Source organism: Saimiri boliviensis, chromosome 5 (genome assembly GCF_048565385.1).
Source record: "Saimiri boliviensis isolate mSaiBol1 chromosome 5, mSaiBol1.pri, whole genome shotgun sequence".
NCBI classification, from domain to species: domain Eukaryota; kingdom Metazoa; phylum Chordata; class Mammalia; order Primates; family Cebidae; genus Saimiri; species Saimiri boliviensis.
In genome coordinates, this window is record NC_133453.1 from 118,190,146 (window position 1) to 118,206,782 (window position 16,637).

Below are 16,637 nucleotides of genomic sequence, written 5' to 3' on the forward strand. Positions count from 1 at the left end.
AATGGAGCTGGATATCAGAATTCATTCCTCTCTGTGGTCTGTTACATATCCATATGCATAGTAAATTGTATCTGTTTTCACTCTAAAGTGTTGGACCACCTATTTAATAGATTCTATTGCAGCCTTTAAAGTATCATTTATCAGTGAAGATTCAAGTGACTTCATTCAGGTGCCTTGGTAAGATGGTCTTTACCTGATTTTTGTAGTTATGGTTTTGGTGTAGGTGCAGATAAGCAAGCGTCCTGCAGTAGTCTATTGTAAGAAGACTTATGTCTGCCTGGGCGTGCTATACATTACACTAGCACGTAAACAGACCTCTATCTTGACATATACTTTCATGGTTTTCTATGTAGAAATTCCTGTTGACAATCTCTGCTGTTGAAGAGTTATGTCTTGTGTCTATGGAAGGCTGGAAAACAATTTTTCCAGCTCCAGTCATTCATCCTCGAATAACATCATCCCGTTTTTCACTTTTCAAAAAAGCACCTTTTTTCTCCAGCTGGTTTTAAGAAAGTAAGATCCACCTTTGCCATGAATTTAGCCCCTGGAGTGCATTAATCTGGTTATGAATGGTTCCAGAAGACTGACTCTGAGCAAAGCAGTCTTCATTCCTTTCACTCCTGTCTCAGCTTTTATTATGCCTGGGTTGGAGGTAGACACTTCATGTCTTCCTGATGCCCCTAGGTTGTGACACCACATCCTAGGCTACTTTCTACAGAAAGATCACTCTTTCCTGGCACCAGTGAAAATTGAGTGGCTACTTTGTGCCAGACACTATTTGATATTTACAGCAAGCCCATGAGGTAGGTATTCTTAAATCCAATTTACAGATGTGGAAACTGAAGCTAAGAGATCTCAAACAACTTCTTCAGCTTATTCTGATTTGGAAGCATGTGCTTCTAGTAACCCCAAGAACTCTACACTTGATGCTTTTCTCATTAAACACAATAAAAGTGGCATAGACCACGGTTCAATTATTTTTGACTGTAATTCCTGCTTTCCAAGTCTATGGTGCTAAGGTGTTAGTGCTAAGGTTTTCTTTTTCTTTTTTTTTTTTTTTTGAGACGGAGTTTCACTCTTGTTACCCAGGCTAGAGTGCAATGGCGCGATCTCGGCTCACCGCAACCTCTGCCTCCTGGGTTCAGGCAATTCTCCTGCCTCAGCCTCCTGAGTAGCTGGGATTACAGGCACACACCACCATGCCCAGCTAATTTTTTGTATTTTTAGTAGAGACAGGGTTTCACCTTGTTGACCAGGATGGTCTCGATCTCTTGACCTCGTGATCCACCCGCCTCGGCCTCCCAAAGTGCTGGGATTACAGGCTTGAGCCACCGCGCCCGACCTAGTGCTAAGGTTTTCTGCTAAGGTGTTAATGACTAATTTTTAACTTTCTCAGATGTGTGTGCATTTTAGGAGTTCACATTCACCTAATCAATACACATTTGCCAAGTTAATATTTAAATATTTATGGAGAGGCAGCATAATATAGCTGTTACATGTAGGCTCTGTGGGGTCAAGTTGTCTGAGTTTAAGTCCAGGCTCTGCTTCTCACTAGCTGTACGTAACTTAGATAGGTTCACTTTTTAAAAAAAATTATTTATCTTATTGGGATAAGAACACTTTACATTAGATCTACCTTCTTAACAGAAATTTAAGTGTATAATAGATGGTTGCTGGTGATAGGCACAATGTTGTACATCTCTATAGTTTATTCATCTTGCATTACTAAAATTTTGTGCTCTTTGGTTAGTAAATCCCCATTTCTCCTTTCTCAAGAATTATTTAGTGTCTGTGCCTCATTTTATCAATGCCATTGTTCTGAGATATAAGAAGTGTTGAGAAATGTTCTTTGGGAGAGAAGGAGAGACAAGGCAGGCCTACACTCTGTGCCAGGCACAGGGAATGCCCAGTCATGTCAGCCCAACTCTGATCTCTAATGATACAACTTTGACTACTTCAGAAATGATTTGCTTGGCAATAACAAAAATATGAAATAGCTGTCATGTACCAAGCATTCATATGCCAGGCTCAAAACTAAGAGCTTTATGTGGATTATCTCGTGTAATCCTCAACAACTCTTTAAGGAGCCATTATCCCCATTTTACAAAGGAAGGCCAGAGAGGCAGATCTTGGATTTGACTTTTCAGCAGTCTGACTGCAGAGTCTATCTGGACTGAACCTCAGCTTCTTTCTGGAGTGTTTATATGCGATGCCAGCCCAGCATTCTCACACAGCTATCTGTTAGGGTTCATCAGTTCCTTCCCCACTAAGCTCTACCCTTATTTCCCATATTAGTTAACAGTGATGTATTGCCAACTAGAAAAAGCCTTTTTTTTTTTTTTTTTTTTTAAACCAGTGAGTTCTGTAATTCCAGAGCTTTTTTTCTGATGGGCAATGGAACAGCTAGCTGAAGTTTGCAGAGGGAATACAGAGGGAAGAAGTACACGGAATTTGGCCAAATGTGAATATTTATATTTTTTCAGATAATTACCTATGGCAGCTTGTCAGTGAAATATTTACCTGTGCTCATGAACACTATCTAGTGTAATGTTATCTTTTGATTAAACAACATGTGTTCTAGAATGATGTGTATGTATGAGAGATAAAGGGAATGGTGCCAAGATGCTCACAATTCTGAATGTCTTAGATTTGGTGGGTGGCAGCCAGATTTGTATGTCTTTTAGGACTATCAAGGGTGAAAATGAGGCTAGGATTCTGTTGATTGTTCTTTTTCTAATCCACCTACAACCAATATTGTCAGTGTTAATAATGGCAGTAAAACTACATGGAAAGAGTGCTGGATCAAATTTGGTAGTAGTAGGAAAGAAAATGAACAATTTTATGAATTAGGGTTTGGTTTAACTTCTCAATGAAACTCATTTTCAAGGTCAGTGGGTCTTAAACTTCAACTGTATCAGTATCACCTGGTAGCCTTGTTAAACACAGATTGCTGGGCTCCAGTCGGATCCTCTGGTGTGTAGGTCTTGAGTGGAGTCCAAGAATATTCCTAACAAGCTCCTGGTGCTGCTGGTGCCGTGGGTCTTGGGGCTACACTCTGAGGACCACTGGCATAGGTTAAGATTTGGATGGTACAAAACAGCACACGAACATATTGGTTGACCAGAAGTTCCAGTGTGATATTCGAGATGTGTTTATGTTGACATACTCTGGGAGATTCACACACACTTTTGTTTATCAAGAGTACAAGTGGTTTGAAGAAACAATGTCTGGCAAACATGAAAATACGATAACCAGATTGTCTTTACCATGACTCAGTGTGTACTGCCCTGTGATCAACAGATTTTATTTCTGGAATAAGTAGAGTCAGATCCAGTTTTAGATGGCTGTTAAAACAATATGTTAGATCCAGAATGGTTAGAGAGAGAATTCCCCCCAGACTGACGGACTCCTTCTCTTAGTTCAATCTTAGGGGACTGAATCAGAGTCATCCTCAGGGTATCATGCATCCCATCACAACTTTAATTTCCTTTTCTGGCCCAGAGCACCATGAAGAATATGTTAACTTAAATCAGCAGGGGAGTTGTCCAGGCTGTTGGGTTATGAAATAAGGACTTTAAACAGCTGTGGAGCCACATAACGATACTGAAGAAGTTAAAAATATGCCACTCTGGCAAATTGATTATTTTGAGTTAAAGGCATTTGAAAAACACAGGTGCAAGAAGATCACTCTGACCTTCCTTTTGTTTCTTAAAAGCAGGAGATGAAACTCCCATGTGAAAGGTGTCTTCCTTATGGTAGAATGAAAGTATCATTCTTATCATCAAGGATGAGAAGTTGAGGGCAATGGAAATCTGAGCAAACCATTTTTGGCTAATCCTTATCCTCCTAGCCACTGCTGCACCCAGCTCACTGCCTATTTCAGTATATGTTTGCCTCTTCCTGCAACTTCGTGTCGTCTCACAAAGATACCTGTGCTATATGAAGCTTGTTTTAAGTAAATTTGCATGCTTCTCCCCTGTTGGTCTGTTTTATGTCAATTTTATATTCAGGCCCAGCTGAAAAATCCTGAAATGTTTAGAGGTCAAATGTTGCCGTCCCCTACCATATGCAACTCCAAATGTTGGTTGTGTCAAGGTTGAGAAAATCTTGGCCTGGGGTATTTGGAAAGAGAGCCAAGATGGCCCTGATTCAATGGGTGTCTTAGAAAGGATAAGTCATAGCAGCCTCTGATGTCTCAGTTTCCAACTAAAGTGTCCAAGAGACGCATACCATGACTCGGGAGCACCTGGTGTTGTCAAACGAGTTGGAAAATGTGGGCAGGTAGGAAGGTCTGTTTGAGGCCTTTTGTGAGGCAAAGCTTCTGCTGTCATTCTTCAGTGTGAAATCCAGCCTTAGCAAGCAATGTACCTTCACTTCAAAGTCTGAGAAACAAACAGACCCTTTCCTGTTATTGTCATGTGGAGCTGCAGAAGTCATTAAGCAGCATTTTGAAGGAGGAATAGTGATTTCTTTCCCTTCAGACACCATGTTCAGTTAATTTATTCCGACTGGATGTGGAGCAGCCTAGTGCTGGACAATGTGTGGAAATACATGCCTACTCCTCATTATCTCTAATGGGAGTTTCAAAGGCACTCACAGATTTAGTGTCCTATTTGGTCTGACTTGTTTAACACCTGTCAGTAGGCTGCTTTCCTGCTATGTCATTAATATTTAAATAGTGTGATTTAAAGGTCAAACTGTGCCTATAGCAATATTAAAATGCAGCATTTCCTTTCTCTAGATGGTGATGCAAAAGACTTTGAGTGGAGATTTGCAAAAGACAGCAAAAAAGTAGTAGTCCTACTGAGGAGAGAAAGAAGCCACATATATTCTCATTGCGTTAACATAATTAATAAAAAGTCTATTTTTGTTTTTTTTCTGGATATAAATCTATGTAATTTGGTTGAATTATGGCAAGGCCAAACTGCAGGGGTTGAGGTCTGCTGAGACTAGCCCTGAGTGAGCAGGAGAGGTGGGGAGCTCACGTTCAGGGTTCTCCCAAGGCTCTTGTCCCTCTCTCACTGCCTTTCTCCTGTTGCCTTCTCTCTACTGCTTCCCCTCTTGGTCTTCTGTCCCTTTTACCTCTGTAGTCTCTTCAGGTCTCCTCACCTGGAAAATGCCTTGGCTCAATCTTTCATGAATGAGGAGATATGAGAGAGACCTCTAGCCCTGATATGGTTTGGCTGTGTTTCCACCCAAATATCATCTTGAATTGTAGCACCCATAATTCCCATGTGTTGTAGGAGGGACAGGGTGGGAGATAATTGAATCATGGGGGTAGTTTTCCCCATACTGCTCTTGTGGTAGTGAATAAGTCTCATGAGATCTGATGGTTTTATAAGGGGTTTCTTCTTTTACTTGGCTCTCATTCTCTCTTGCCTGCCACCATGTAAGACTGCCTTTGCTTCTCCTTTGCCTTACACCATGATTGTGGTTTCCCAGCCATGTGGAACTGTGAGTCCATTAAACTTCTTTTCTTTATAAATTACCCAGTCTTGGGTATGTCTTTATTAGCAGCATGAAAAAGAACTAATACATATGCCTTCCATCATGTGAGGAAACAGCAAGAAGGTACATTTTGTGAACCAAGAAATGGGCCCTTACCATACCCCAAAGCTGCCAGTATCTTGATCTTGGGCTTGCAGGAATTTATTGCTTGCAGTTCCAATATCAGATTCTGGAACTGCAAACAATGTATTTTTGTTGTTTATAAGCTACCTGGTCTACGGTAGTTTTTCAGATTACAAGCTACCTGATCTATGGTTATATATGTAAACAACAATATATTTTTGTGGTTTATAAGCTACCTGGTCTATGGTAGCTTCTCGTATTATGCAGCTGATAGACTAAGACAAGTTCAGTAACAAATTTAGAAATGACATTAATATATAAATGACAGTAAATGTTTACCAGTTTTTGGCCACTCACTATCCATCCCCACCTCTTCCTTCTATCAGGTCTTGGTGCGATAAAAATACAGGTGCCTGGTTCCCACCGTGGGTGACAGAAGACTTGCATCCCTGCCCTCCAGTTGAGTAGACTTAGAAGGTAGGTTACATTCAACTCAGTGGACTCTCTATGAACCCAATCTTCCCTTTTCTTTTTTTTTGATCTCTGCAGCTTTCTTCTCTCTGTAACCCGGGCTGGTTTTATAGTGTTTCATTGATTCCATGAGCTTCCTAGTGCTGTCCTTCCAAGAACCTCCTTCTGCCTAATAAAACAGAATTCAAATGAAGCATTTCCTGTTATTGAAGAGTTTTGTCTGAAGACCAAAGCTTAGACACAATATTTGACAAACATTCCACGAAACCACACTAGATTTGCGACCATTAGCCCTTCTGCTATGGCTTGCCTTTATGATAACCAATAGGCTATCTTGGTTTCCTGTTGTGATCACAACAGTTTATAACACACTTGGTGGCTGGAAACAACACAATTTTATTATCTTACAGTTCTAGAGGGCAGAAGTTAAAAATAGATATCATTTGGCCAAAATCAAGGGCTGCATTCCTTCTGGAGATCCTAAAAGAATCTTTGCCTTTTCCAACTTTTAGAGGCTACCCGTGTTCCTTAGCTTGTGTCCTGATTCCATTTGTAAAGCCCGGAACTACATCGTTCCATCTTCTGATTTTGTCTTCACATCTGTTTCTCTAACACTGACTTTTAAGTTCTGTGTAAATGTGTTTGTTGCTGGGACAGCTCACCCTTCCCCCTGAGAGGTAAGCACAGCCTGGTCAGACATTGGCAGTTAGGTGGCCTTTGGGAAGGCAGGGGCTGTGAAACAGGAACCTTCCACTTTCACTTTTAAGAACCCTTGTGCCTGAGCGTGTGGCTTACTCCTGTAATCCCAGCACTTTGGGAGGCTGAGGCAGGCAGATCACCTGAGGTCAGGAGTTTGTGACTAGCCTGGCCAACATGGTGAAACCCTGTCTCTACTAGAAGTACAAAAATTAGCTGGAAGCAGTGGTGGATGCCTGTAATCTCAGCCACTAGGGAGGCTGAGGCAGGAGAATTGCTTGAACCCTGGAGGCAAAGGTTGCAGTGGGCTGAGATGGTGCCACTGCACTCTAATCTGGGTGACAGAGTAAAACCCTGTCTCAAAAAAAAAGAAGAAGAAGAAGAAGAAAAAAGAACCCTTGTGATTAGACTGGGTCCACCCAGATAAGGCAGGATCACCTCCCCATTGAAAGATGCTTAACCTAATCCCATTTGCAGAGTCCCTTTTTGCCACATAAGGAACAAATTCACAGGTTCTAGGATTTAGGAGGTGGATATTTTTGGGGTCCATTATTCTGCCTGCCACAAAGGGGGAATTTTTTTTTCAGATTATTTTCCCCATATAATTTGTCTTTGCTTTTCTCCTTTTCCTGTACATGTTGCACTGTAAAATAAAACACAGATTTGGACAATCAAAACTTCTAGCCTAGTGAATTATTATAAGGCAAACATCCTTTTAACCACTGTCCAGGGAAATAAACTTTGCTAGCCATCCTAGAAGCCTTCTTTATATCCCATCCCAAATACAGGCCCTTCCCTTCTCCCAAACATAGTCTAACTTTATAGTACTCACATCTCTGCATTTTTTATGGCTTTATCATCCAGTGTGCATCCAGACAATACAGTTTATCTGGTTTCACCCATGTAAAACACTTGGCCCTTTAAATATCTTTTCATTTACAAGTCTGTTTTCATCCCTTTCTTTTTCTTTATCCATAGAGTCAAGGTTCTGTTTGACCCATAGAACATCTCAAAGTCTGAATTTTGCTGATGGCAAATCCTAGGCACAGTTAGACATGTCCCTCTGTTTTCTGTATTTCCTGCAAATTGATAGATGGATCCAGAGGCTCGATCAGATTCAGCTTGAATTCCCTTGGCAAGGCGGTAGCTGGTGATCTGTTCTTTCACCAAGAGCCACATAATGTCTGGTTTTTATTCTTTCTGGATACCAGTACTGATGTTTCTCAGCGCCCAAATTTGTTAATTTATTATGGGTTGCAGGATAGTGATGTTCCAATGACACCATTTTTTAATTATATTAGCACAAAGGAGGAAAGGATTTGCGGATCATGAGCATTTATGGATATGGCCCTTCCCAGCAGCCCTGCCACTGCCTGACAAGTCATGTGAGGAGAGCTTCAAGAAGCCCCTCTGGATGTGTCCAGAGTGCAGGAACTCATAAGCCTTTTCCTTGATGTTGCTAGAATGTGAACATGGAAGAGTCCTCAACAGAACCTGAGGCATCTCGTAGAATTTGGGGTGAAAATGATAAGTGTTTGGAGCTGCCATTGGCAGCAAGGGAAGGAGAGAGGACTCCAGTGGGGCAGCAAGCCATCTGGACCCTGTGGAGAATACTTGGGCTAGAGCCATCCTGGGAGACCCCTACCTACAATGACTGTCTGCTCAGACCAAGAGATGCCAACGAAACCAAGCATTGTAGGCAGTGTGGTTGAAATAGGAGCTGAGGGGCAGCCCCACAAGGTCAGGCAAGCAGGTATTGCCTGTACCTGTGTGGAAGTACCTGTGGTGGTCATCAGGGACCCTCAGAAGCCCTTTCTCAGAAGACATCTGTATTTGTGTATCAGCCACAATAGACTTGTCAGAATTCTATGAGATGACACATGTGGGATAGCTTTTTAATCTGCAAAGGGGTGTACGAATGGGAAATATTTGTAAAAATTTAAATTTTGAATAGGCAATACATTTATATGCTTTAAAATATTTAAAAAGGTAGAAAAAGTTCCATTTACTCCTGTCTTTCAAGCACCCATTTCTAATCTCAATCTCCTGTAGGTGTTCACGGTTGTTATTTGTTGTTTTCTTTACGAATATACAAGCAAATACCACCATATATTCTTTCTTTTCTCCCTCTTTTTACTCAAAGGTAGCATACTATATTATTGTTCTTCTACAACTTGCCTTTTTTCTCTTCTAGCTAAAAATATATCCTGAATATGCTTGTGTATCTCTATATAGCTTTTTTTTTTTTTTTTTAAACAGCTGGCTTAGTACATCCTCTGTTGATACACACCTAGGTTGTTCCCAGCGTTTTCCTATTCAAATAAAACATGTGTTCTTTGTGCTGCAAAGAAACTGTGTGTGTGTGTGTGTGTGTGTGTGTGCGCATGTGCATGCACACGCACAGGCATGCTGTAGGCCATTCTTCACTTTAAATTTTAAGGAAGGGCAGAAGGCTTGGTTTAGAGTGGAATTTGTCTCCTTGGGGCACAATGAGTCTGCCCCTAGGGAGAAGAGACCAATATCACTTCCTTCTCATATTTTAGAGCACTTTTCTCGTCCAATGAATGGAATGATAGTACCCACCCACAAAGCTGCTGTGAGGCTGAAATGAGATTGGAACCAAGTTGCCGGTATATAGTTTCTTTATAAAATGTTAGACCCGTGGCTATTCTGCTAGCGTGGATTTTTGATGGCCCCTCACTTAATTCAATTCACTATTATACCAAGAAATATGACAGGTGCCAGAGGAGCAGTAGCTGAACAAAACCATGTGTATGGCCATTATTCACAGTTTTGTGGTCTCAGAGGTAACCAATGACTCCACTTTTCAGTTGTGTGTAAATGTGTTTGATGCTGGACAGCTCACCCCTTCCCCTGAGAGGTGAGCATAGCCTGGTCAGACATTGGCAATTAGGTGGCCTGTGGGAAGGCAGGAGCTGTGAAACTGCTAGCAGAGTGTGTTCAGAGCAATGTTAAGCAGTTCCTGTGAAGAGGGAGTGATGCTTGTACAGTGATGCTTGTACAGAGATAGAAGAGGTAGAGGCTGAGAAGTAAGGTTGGAGAGCCAGACAGAGAACAGACCATGATAGATCTTGACTGCACAGCTCAAGATTTTAAAGGATTCCAAAAGCTATGAGTGTGACTTGAAAGTTGTGCACATTTGCATGGAAAGGGCACTCTGCAACAGTGTGGAGATAGATGGAAGAAAATGAGCAAAGGACAAGGTTAGGAGTCTCCTCTGAGGCAGGGACAGAGGGAATGGAAAATGTGTCGTGAGAGAGTGCAGTGTGTGAAAACTGGTGATGGGGAGGAAGAAGGCAGAGTGCAGAAATCAGGAAATCGTTCTAATTTCTGGTTTCTTGGCCACATGGATGGCGATGCATGCCTTGGTTGATTGCATAGGAAAGGAAGCTGGTGCTGCCTGAAGGCTGAGCAGTTGAGTTTGGCAGTGAGCTTGAGTGGCCTGAGGGACACCCAAATGGAGATGTCCAGGAGGCAGTTTGACATGTGGCTCCGGCTTGGAGGAGAGATCAGGGCTGGCAATAGCATAGAACAGTCTCTTCTCTTGCCATTGTTTTTATTTTTCTGAGAATGTTCTTTTCTTTCTGCATTATCTCCCACCTTTTGAAAATTTCTTTTCCCCCTAGAGTAGAGACCATGCCATCTGAGCCCCAATACTCCCAGGATGGAATTGAGAACTATCACTACCTGCTTGTTGAAACAGAGACTGGTCCCTAACATCTGAAAGTAAGAAGCTAGTGTTTCTGGCCTCTGATGAGTGCTGAGTCCATGGCTACAATCACGTGTAATGAAAAGATAGATTAAATGCTTCCTCCTTTGATTATAGGAATGATTATCAGTTATGCAGCTGTTTATCAGCATATCAGTAGGTCTCCCGACTGGAATTCTTTTTTTTTTTTTTTTTTTGAGACAGAGTTTTGCTCTTGTTACCCAGGCTGGAGTGCAATGGCACGATCTCGGCTCACCGCAACCTCCGCCTCCTGGGTTCAAGCAATTCTTCTGCCTCAGCCTCCTGAGTAGCTGGGATTACAGGCACGTGCCACCATGCCCAGCTAATGTTTTGTATTTTTAGTAGAGACGGGGTTTCACCATGTTGACCAGGATGGTCTCAATCTCTCAACCTTGTGATCCACCCGCCTCGGCCTCCCAAAGTGCTGGGATTACAGGCTTGAGCCACCGCGCCCGGCCCCGACTGGAATTCTTAAACTGTGTGCTTAGAAAGCATCACTGGCAGATTTTCACCTCCCTCCCTCTCACTTACACCCACCTACTGTTTCATCATTTAATGAACTTAATTAATTATTATCCTTTTTCTTCCATATGGAGGTCTACAAACCTGTAGGCACATGGTTTTGTAAGAAACCCACTGACAGAGAAGAAAGTGAAAGCCCTTTGCATGTATAGTCTCAAATATTGTAGAACAAGCATCGCGGCATAAATTGCCCAAAATTCATCAGTTCTGGCAGACCATCAAAGAAGAGAAAGACTTTTAATGGGGTGAGTGAATCTTTGTCAATTCAATAGCTTTTTTGAAAAAACCCTCACATTTTCTGCTGCCATAGAAACCATCTCTTTCAAGTGGATTATAAATAAAAACAGGGCCCTCTGGCTTCTTGTTTAGATTACATGTGCATTCTCTTTTCAATATGAAAAAGTATGCCTTATTTCTCTTTGAGGTGTCTGGCCCGTTGATCTTACTCTGATTGTGTCAACTCATAGTTGCTGGAAAAACTTAAGTTAGTCTTTCTGGGTTAAGAGATAAGAAGTGCATGTAACTTAAAGGTGCCAATATTCATTTTAATGTAGGATTCGTGTTCCTAAAAGCAGATGAATCACAGAAAATAATAATAATAAAAGAAACCTGCCCCTCTCTCCCTAAGCATGGCTAAAGCAGTGTCATAGATCTTTGTGCAATTTCTCATAGAATTCCTGTGACATGAAGGCTGTTGCTGTTTTGAGACATTTTGTCTGTTGATCACAATTTGTTTTGTTAGGGGAATCAAGTATTTCATTAGTGCAGCTGAAGGTTGCCTTCAGGTAGATGTTTGCCCTTTGCATGTCTGTCTGGGCTTTGACTGGCAGTTCCTGAATGAATGAGGGGAGCAGGGTGGTGGGTATTGTGCCTGTCAAGCATGGACAGTGACAGCAAGGCATTCTGGGAGTGCCAGAACTTGAAAGCTTCCTTTACGAACCTTGAGGTAAAGTGTAACTGAGTTTTTGCAAATTTAAAATGCAGCTCAGGAAAACAGTGCCTTCAACAAGCTGCCTATTTACCCTTGGATTTAGCTAAATGTTCCGCTTTTGTGTTCCTGTGGTAGACTGCATCTGGTTGCTCAAAGAATATTGAAATTTTTGTTTTACATTTTTGCTGCACCCACCAATTGTCCAGTCTTTATGAGCAGAGATTGTACCTTATTTATTCTTGTACAACAGTGCCCAGTTTAGCATTCTACATATAGCAGATCCTCAAACTGAGCTTAAATCAGTTAAAAAGTCACACCCCATAGTATAGTGAGCTTCCCAAGGGCTGGCACTACGTATCATTTTCTTTGGAATAATGGTAATGATAATAGCTAATATTTATTGGATGCCTACATGTATTATTAATTCTAGTTATCTGGTCAATTCTATAAGGTCCATTCTATTTTTTGGCCCCATTTTTCAGAGAATGAAATTGAATCAGAAATGTAATTTACTTGTGTTTTTGATGTTAGTAAGTGGTAGATCTGGAAAATGAATCCAGACCCTCTAATTACAGAGCATGTAGTTAGTGCCGTGACGTTACACTGCCTTTCAGCCTTTCAGGCTCAAGTTTAGTTTTTATTTAAGGAAAATATTATTGGGCATTTGTTGAATAACAGTAAGTCTTATAGAAAGCCTGCTAGTTCAAAGTCATTAGATGTGTTTGGTTTGCTTTTTGGAAGTATCCAATACTTAATTTCTCAGGAACTTACTAGATGCTATTTAAGAGACTATTGTGGTAATCATGAGAAGGTTTACAAATATAAAACTTTGGTTCTCATCTTTCCAATAACGTAGAAAACTTCACTTTCCTATTGCTTCCTGTTAGTCATGGCCATATGACTTGCCTTAGGCAATGAAATACTCATAGAAGTGATATGTGTTCACTCCCAGGCAGAAGTTTCAAGGCCCAGTATTCCCTTCACCACATTCTCTTCCCCTGGTGGTGATAAATGTGGACAGAAAGGCCAAGATAGTGCCTTTCTCAGCCTGGGTCCCTGAGTGACCTCAATAACAGAGCTCCTCAACCATCCATGCTGGTCATGTGTAGTTTGATGGAGGAATAAACCTTTTTTTTGTCATTGTTGTAAATCATTAACACTGGAAGGTGCTTGTCAATGTAGCATAATCTCATCTGTACCAACTGGTACAAATATCAAATCCTTGCCCTTCTCTGAATTCAGCCATCTGGATTTCACGCACAGTGGTGAGAGATCAAGGTATACAAGGTGTTCAAAAGATTCCTGGTGACTGAGCAAATTTTAAATTATTTCACCTACTATATTCTTTTAGACCTCAACCACGAGTCTTGTCCTTATATGGAAACTCTTGAAGCTGCCTACCAGACATGAATCCTTTTGAGGGTATTATTGATGTTGCTTTTCTGGATTTGCCTATGTCTTAGCTCAGGTTCCTCAGAAACAGACCCAGAGATGGAGATGTATGTGTAAGTGCACAACTGAAGAAAGGCTACCAGGAAAACCAGGGAGGGGTGAGGTAGTAAGCTAGGGAAGGAAGGAAGTCAAGCTGTGGTATGGTCTCAGGCTAGGTCTTCAGTGTAATCCCACATCATGGAAGGTAAAGCACATTTCAGTGTTTTCTCACCTGGAGGAAAAGAAATTAAGCCCCCTTTCTCCCTCACTTGATAGTTGTTGGCTAATGGTTGCATCGTGGGGTGGAGGACGTGGGATATAAACTCCCAGGGATTGACTCTTTAGTTGGTCAAGGGCATCTTACGAAGAAGCTATGCAGGTGCTGGCTTTTGAAAGCATACTGAAGTGAAGGGGAAGGGAATGCATAGAAATCATTAATTTTGCACCATTTCTGGTTTTGGCTTATTTTTAACTATCTATGTTTAGATATCTATAAAGGAGAAACCAAAGGCCGGGCTCTGCATTCGCATGTGACAGTGAAAGGGAGACACAGAGCTGCACAATGACTTTCTTGTCAACAGGGAGGCAGTCCTGAGGAAATATGATGCTAATACTTATGACTTCTGAGTTCTGTGTCAGTGAATTGTCCACCAGCTTCTGGACACTCTTGGCATGACAGCTGAATGTTTTACGCTGTAAGTGGGCTCTACTTAATAAAAGATGGCATGCAGAAATCGAACTAGACCACAAAGACAAATTAAGGCATGACTATTCACATTAACAAAGCATTTATTGAAGCGAAAAGGGCAAACACCAGCAGTCCTTGAAACAGTTTCCAGGATATCAAAAAGAAGAATCTCATTGTATAGGTTGTTTTTTTTTTTTTTTTTTTTTTTAAAGAAAAGGTTTACTTAAGGTGGAGGGTTTCTTTCTTTTTGGGCTTTTAACAGTGACTTATGTGGGGTTCATACAGTTATTATCGTAGATGGGATGTGGAAAAAATGACCTGTCAAGGCCGCTCAGCTTTGAGTTTCTACCTAAGTGTGATCAGAACTGTTTATGTACCACACCGAGCAATCCATGTGCATATGGAAAGAATGCAGACAAGTGCACCAATCACATCGTTATGTTTGTGCAGCTTCTGTTTTATACATCTGTCACCAGGAAAGAATGAAGTCTGTGATTATCTTAGGCTGGCAAATGAATGTGTACTAGTTGGGGAAAAGGCAGACATTGTATTTACTGGAAACGCATAAGCCACCAGAAGCTGTAAGTAAATGTGTGAGAATCAATTTTTTAGTGCTTGGGAATGTTAGCAACATTTCAGTTGTAACTGCAAATAATGTGAGATTTAAAAACATACACCAAATATGTGTTGTTTGGAAATGTTTTAAACTTTGGTGTTTATCAGTAGCTCTAAATCTCTTTGCTGCGCAAAAGGCTCTGACACTTTATTTCCAAAATATTGTTTTATCCTTCTGGCACACGACTTCTTGCTCCCTTATTTTCTACAACAAACAATCATACAAACAAACAAACAAAAGTCACCCTCAATCTGTAGAGTTCACTGTGCTGTTCTTGGCTCCAACTCAAAAGTTGTCTGAACTTAGTGGAATCTTTTTTTTTTAAATTGCATTTTAGGTTTTGGGGTACATGTGAAGAGCATGCAAGATTGTTGCATAGGTACATACATGGCAGTGTGGTTTGCTGCCTTCCTTCCCATCACCTATATCTTGCATTTCTCCCCATGCTATCTCTCCCCAACTCCCCACCCTCCACTGTCCCTCTCCTGTTTCCCCCCAGCAGACCCCAGTGTGTAGTGCTCCCCTCCCTGTGTCCATGTGTTCTCCTTTTCAACACTCACCTATGAGTGAGAACATGTGGTGTTTGATTTTCTGTTCTTGTGTCATTTTGCTAAGAATGATGGTTTCCAGGTTCATCCATGTTCCTGTAAAGGACACAAACTCATTGTTTTTGATGGCTGCATAGTATTCCATGGTGTATATGTGCCACATTTTCCCTGTCCAGTCTATCATCGATGGGCTTTTGGGTTGGTTCGAAGTCTTTGCTATTGTAAACAGTGCTGCAATGAATATTCGTGTGCGTGTGTCCTTATAGTAGAATGATTTATAATCCTTTGGAAATATACCCAGTAATGGGATTGCTGGGTCAAATGGAATTTCTATTTCTAGGTCCTTGAGGAATCACTGTGGAATCATTTTTAACATGTTGTGTGTTGCTGTTCAGCTATCACACGTAGGTTTTATTGTGCCTTTTTTTTTTTTTGAGAAGAGGGAATGGCAGATGTAAGATTCACTTTGTATTATAATTATATTTTTAATCAGCAAGGGAAAGTGGGCATGCAATTGGCTTTTTTCCTTGTGGCTTTTGGATCCCTTTTCTCTTTGTGGAGTCTCTGTGGGTGAACTCTACAGCACCTCTGCAGTGAAATTGTGCCTCTCACCCCTCCATGCAGAAGGTGCATGTATAGTATGGTTCCCAGCAAGTAGGAATAGCAGAAAGTAGTGCATTAAAGCTGATTGATATAGGTAGATGTGAGCATCATGGTTTAAAAACATGTTTATAAATTCTTTAATTATTCTCCCTTCAAGAGGTGGACTCAGCTTCCATTTTCCCTCCCCTTCCCCAAGTGTGGGCTACACTTGCTGACTTTATAAAGACTAGAATAACGGGGGGCCAGGTGAGTGGCTCACACCTGTAATCCCAGAACTTTGGGAGGCCGAGGTGGGTGGATCACGAGGTCAGTAGATTGAAACCATCCTGGCCAACGTGGTGAAATCCCATCTCTACTGAAAATACAAAAAAATTAGCTGGCATGGTGGCGCACACCTGTAGTCCAGCTACTCGGGAGGCTGAGGCAGAAGAATTGCAGGCGAAGATTGCAGTGAGCCGAGATCGCACCACTGCACTACAACCTGGGAGACAGTGCGAGACTCAAAAAAAAAAAAAAAAAAGGACTAGAATAAGGGTGATAGTACTAGTGTAAAACTTTAGGCCCAGGTCATAAAAGGCATTGTGAGGCTGAGCATGGTGACTTGCACCTGTAATCCCAGCACTTTGGGAGGCCGAGGCAGGTGGACCCAAGGTCAGGAGTTCAAGACCAGCCTGGACAACATGGTGAAACTCTGTCTCTACTAAAAATACAAAAATTAGTCAGACATGGTGGTGGGTGCCTCCAATATCAACTACTTGGGAGGCTGAGGCAGGAGAATTGCTTGAATCCAGTAGGCGGTGGTTGAAGTC

The 16,637-nt window shown here is 41.5% G+C and overlaps 1 long non-coding RNA gene across 3 annotated transcripts in view; it reads left to right on the forward strand.

The window, feature by feature from the left end:
* LOC141584636 (uncharacterized) overlaps positions 1 to 16,637 on the forward strand; it is a 553,476-nt gene that overhangs the window by 72,690 nt on the left and 464,149 nt on the right. For all 3 annotated transcript variants that reach the window (XR_012517799.1, XR_012517801.1, XR_012517800.1), the window contains exon 2: positions 5,958 to 6,048. This is a non-coding gene — a long non-coding RNA (uncharacterized LOC141584636). The remainder of the gene's footprint in view (positions 1 to 5,957; positions 6,049 to 16,637) is intronic.